This window comes from Eschrichtius robustus, chromosome 10, assembly GCF_028021215.1.
Source record: "Eschrichtius robustus isolate mEscRob2 chromosome 10, mEscRob2.pri, whole genome shotgun sequence".
Lineage (NCBI taxonomy): Eukaryota > Metazoa > Chordata > Mammalia > Artiodactyla > Eschrichtiidae > Eschrichtius > Eschrichtius robustus.
The window spans coordinates 79,438,436-79,443,469 of NC_090833.1; the positions used below are offsets into that span (position 1 = coordinate 79,438,436).

The following is a 5,034-nucleotide window of genomic DNA, read 5'->3' on the forward strand; positions in this document are numbered from 1 at the left end:
AATACCAATTTTTTTGGTCAATATCTCATGTATTAGAGGATGACTCAAAGTGGGAATTTTTTTTTTTTAATGGAGATTTTTTCTTTATTGAGAAACAAGACTTGGGTACATCAAATAAAACCAATTTCTGGGGGAAAAAAATCAAAACTTACAATAGAAAGAGAAAAAGTTAACACTGTCTGGGCCACATCAGAACCCAGAGAATATATTCTTTTAATTGAAAATTTCTAGGCGCGTCATAATTGACCTTTTGATACAAAATGACCTATTAAATTTGCGATTTGTGGTTCTTGGTGCTGAGGTCCATAGGACAAACTAGGACGTCTTCAAACCTTGAGCTGAATTCCATGAGGGTTTATTTGGCTTTTGAATCAGTCTGTCCTTGTCTAAGAGGTAGCAGCAGCGACAGCGCCCACCTTCTGGGCAGTTTCTTTCTTGGCAATGATGAGCCTGTAGGACGGCCACAGCTTCATCCACCTTGGAGCGGAGAGACTCGGGGGACTCCAGCATGTGCAGCAGCTCCGAGATGTCAATCTCCAGCAGCATCCCCGTAATCTTCCCAGCCAGGTTTGAGTGCATCGTCTGGATGAGCAGGAACAAACATTCACCCAGCATCTGCTTCTGTTCCTGGAGGGTGCTGCGGCCAGCATGGCGGCGGTCAGCGGCTCCTGCCCCTGCACGTGAATCACAGGCTAGGGTGCCTACAGGGGCCGGATGGCAGGGTGAGGGCTGCGGACACTGGAGGCATATTTGTAAGGTGCAACAGCCTGAGGAGCAGCGGCAGCAACAGCAGCACGAGGCACTAGGTTCTGCCCAGCTGTGGGAACACCTCCAGACAGGCAGCTGTCAGTCGGCCCTTGCTGGGCGGCACCAGCCCCACCAAAGTCCATAGCCAAGCGGTCCGGGCACTCAGACCCGACTCTCTGAGCGGTAGTAGGGAGGTCGCGAGAGGCCGGAGCATTACCAGTTGGAGCCAGATGGCAAAGAGCTGGACAAGGCCCAGACTGGCGTATAGCAGTTGGCATTCCTTGGAAGCCTAGAGGTCTCCCACCTTGCTGCCAGCGTGGATTAGGCCTCATCTGTGCTAACTGGTTAGGTGTGTAATATGGAGGTCTTCCCTGAGCCTGTGGAACTTCTGGCACAAAGCAGCCCCCAGCTGCAGGCTGGAGCTGATTTAAGATGGCATTGGTGGGGAGCGCTCTCATCCCGGCCACCCGCTGCATATACTGGTTGGTGAGGTGAGCCTTTCTCTCTTCCTTTCTCTGGGCCAGGGCGACATACAGTGGCTTGGAGCCCACGATGCGTCCGTTCATCTCCGTGACTGCTTTGGTTGCCTCTTCAGGGGATGAGAAGCAGACAAAGCCAAACCCTTTGCTTCTCCCATCCTCCGGCATCACCTTGGCACTGGTGATTGATCCAAAAGGAGAAAACTCTTCCCTTAACTTCTCATCATCAATGGTGTCATCCAAGTTCTTAATGTAGAGGTTCACCCCGATAGCGACTAAATCTCTCCTGTTTCAGCTGTTGAAATTTTCGCTTTAACACGGCCTGCCGTTCCACTTTCTTCTGTGCACAGCCGATGAAAATGACTTTCCCACTGATTTCTTTTCCATTCATCTCTTCCACGGCCTTATTGGCATCCTCGTGTTTTTCGTAACTCACAAAGCCAAAGCCTTTGGATTTCCCACTGGGCTCTCTCATCACCTTGACACTTAAGAGTCTTACCAAACTGGCTGAATAGCTCTTTCAGACTCTCATCATCCACCTCTTCCCCAACGTTTTTGAAATAAACATTGGTGAATTCCTTGGCTTTGGCTCCAAGCTCAGCTTCCCACTCTTTTCGAGACTTGAATCTGCCCACAAACACTTTGTGGCCATTGAGGAGCATGCCGTTCACCTTCTCAATGGCCTTGTCAGCAGCCTCCTGGGTTTCGAAGTGGACAAAGGCATAACCCTTAGAGCCGTTCTCATCACACACCACCTTGCAGGACAGAATGTTTCCAAAAGCAGAAAAAGTACCATAAAGTGCCTTGTTATCTATAGATTTGTCCAGGTTCTTGATGAAGACATTTCCCACGCCAGATTTTCTCAAAGAAGGATCCCTCTGAGACCACATGATACGGACTGGCTTTAACTTAATCATATCAAAGTTCATGGTATCCAAGGCCCGCTCAGCGTCAGCCGGCTGCTGGAAGTTGACGTAGGCATAACCCTGGGCATGGCAGGTGATCATATTGCGGCAGACCCGGATGGACAGCACAGGCCCCGCAGGACTGAACTTTCCGTACAGGACGACCTCGGTGACGTCCTAGTGCAGGGCACCCACGTGCAGGAGGCCATGGGGTAGCTGCTGGCCACAGCGTTCATCTCCCCAGCCCCCAGCACCCTGAGCCCCACCAGGAGGACTTCTTAGAGGGACCACACAGGACAAAGGGGGCTCCGCTCCGAGCCGTGGCCCGTGCCGAGGCTCACAGGTGGCAGTGAAGCTCAGAGAAGTTGGAGTCAGCTCCGAGGGCAGGAGAGGAGTTCGGGGACGGCTCGGACGAGATCGAGACTGCCAAACCGCAGACAAACGGCTCTCAAAAACAATATGGCCCTCCCTGGGAGTTTGTAATTTTCAGTCGTCCTGATCTTGAAGCTCCCAATTTCAAAAAATGAAGAAAATTAAAACGAGGACTGTCCTGCAAATTACAAAAATTCTTCCAGAGGAAAGCCAGTGGTGCCGACGGCGGCCTCCGGGAACGTGCGTTTCTCTGTAAATATAGGCCTCGGGCTCCCGGCGGTTTAAGATTACAGCAGCCCAGGGAAAAGGGAAACCAAGTATTTGTCGGTGCCGACTCAGCAAGCCCCAGGCGGCCGGAGCGCGCAGCCGCCTCCCACGCCAGGCCGGCGAAGGGCAGCGCGGACACGTGAAACGCAGAGGCCGGCGCGAAGGGGGGAAGGTGGCGGGCGCGGGGCTGCCAGGCGGCGCGGGCGGAGGCGCGTGGAAGCGGGCGCTCGAGCGGCTCACCACCGGACCGATGGGCGGGGACCGACGGGCGGGGACCGACAGACGCCCAGGTGCGGTGGTGGCAGCATCGTCGGGCAGGCCGGAAGCGTGCAAAAGTGACTTCCCCGCGGGTTCTCCGAGGAGAATTCGCTTTTTTTCAAGATAGTAAAGCGTTTTCGGTTTTTTAAATTTTTTATCTTTTTCTCTTTTTTTTTCCTTCAGGTTGCTAGGCCCGAAAGCAGCAGAGGCTGCGGCGACCCGAGGCGGAGAGGTCAAAGAGGGAATTATTTAATTAATTAAACAAGGAGATCATTGGATTGATGTGGCTCTAATGAAACAGCCTATGTAAACAAACAAAAATCAATTAATGCCTCAGGGTTATAAATCAAAACCTAAGGACAACCAGTCAGAAACAGCCTGCTAGACTCCAGACTATAGCCAATCAGTAATTTCCTTACTTTGCTTCCACCTTTTCTCTATAAAAGCCTCTCCCTAACCTCCTGTTATGAAGCACTCCTAACCACTTCTGATTTGGCAATGCCCAATTCAAATCAATTTTTGCTCAAATTCTTAATTTTTTTAATATGCCTCAGTTTATCTTTTAACATATATTATGCATCTAATATTAATTTTAATATTAACTCACAAAAGCACAATAGGTACTTAAGAATTAGAAACAGTATAAGCCATCTTACCTTTGATTATCTTCATTCTTATTGTTCTTTATTATGTATTATTTAATTATTGGGAAAAAACAATAGCCCATTCCTAACCATAGAAACAAAAGGATGCCAATGAATGGAATTTATGATTATAAAGACTATGAAGGTCTTAACTTTGATTCAGACTTATAACTCAGAGAATTTTATTTCCTAGAAACTGATAGTCAGGTAATAATCCTCATAGAACTGCCAATCTAAACATTAGCCTCATCAGAAAGTATGGTCCATCCATGAGCTATTCTTTCTTTAGGTTTAAAAACAGTTGCTTTTCCAGGACAAGTAAAGTGAGAAGCATTAACATCTACTAGAAGCGGTCTTTATTAAAAACAAAAAAAATTTATGGATCTGAAATTTTGTGGTTAAAACCATAACTTCATAGACACTGTGCTTGAGACAGTACGTTTAGAATACTTTGAAAGTTGATCCACATCAATAATGTAAATTCCTATCAGTAGCCTCAATCATGTTTATTATTCGAATACTTCTTACAATTTTAGAGTTTACAGTTGTCCTAATTCAATCACGTCTTCACCCCTCTAGGAAGCTTATAATTACAGAAAATACCTAATGACTTGCCACACATATGCTTACTGTGTAATAAAGTTAAGTTCCTGTCCACTAAAGGGGGCCTTATCTGCACTGTTAAAGATTTCATTTTAAATCATTAACTCTATTAATAATCAGACTATTAAACAATGCACTAACAGTGTTATTAATGAAGGGATAGTGTCTAAGAAGATACTTTCCAAGATCTCCATACATCAGTTGTACAAAAAGAACTTTAATATGAAATAATTCTCTTTAATGTATTAGAAATATTTTATTGCAGGATATTTTTGAGCTTTCAGTCACTCAAGTGCAACCCTTCTGCCAAAATTTGACAGAGGCTAATCATTAGCATGAATTAAACTACTAAACTGCTAAATTCATTAGAAGTATCATTTCTTAACATTTTTCCCTTTCCAGCTGCTGTAGTATCCATCACCGGAGCCCCCATGGTCTAAAGGAAATACACAGAAAACAAATACTACAAACACTATTTATCATCATAGATGTTTATTATATTTGACCTATTATGAAACATCATACACTAATTATGAATGCATCTATGACTCAGTATTACTTCTGAAAAATGGATTTCACGGAAATGGTAAAACATTCCCCAATCATATGTTTTATATGGCAAATAAATTTTTACTTTACATCTGTTCACTTCAGTTTTGAAACTGACCCTAAAGCTGACCCTTTTAATTATCATCTATTTCTTTATATAACAGTGTACTGATACTGATCCTATTTTTGTTGTACTAATTAGTACAACCA

The 5,034-nt window shown here is 45.5% G+C and overlaps 1 pseudogene; it reads right to left on the reverse strand.

The window, feature by feature from the left end:
* Window positions 1–222: 222 nt before the first annotated feature.
* LOC137770122 (polyadenylate-binding protein 4 pseudogene) lies at window positions 223–2,367 on the reverse strand (annotated as a pseudogene).
* Window positions 2,368–5,034: the final 2,667 nt, after the last annotated feature.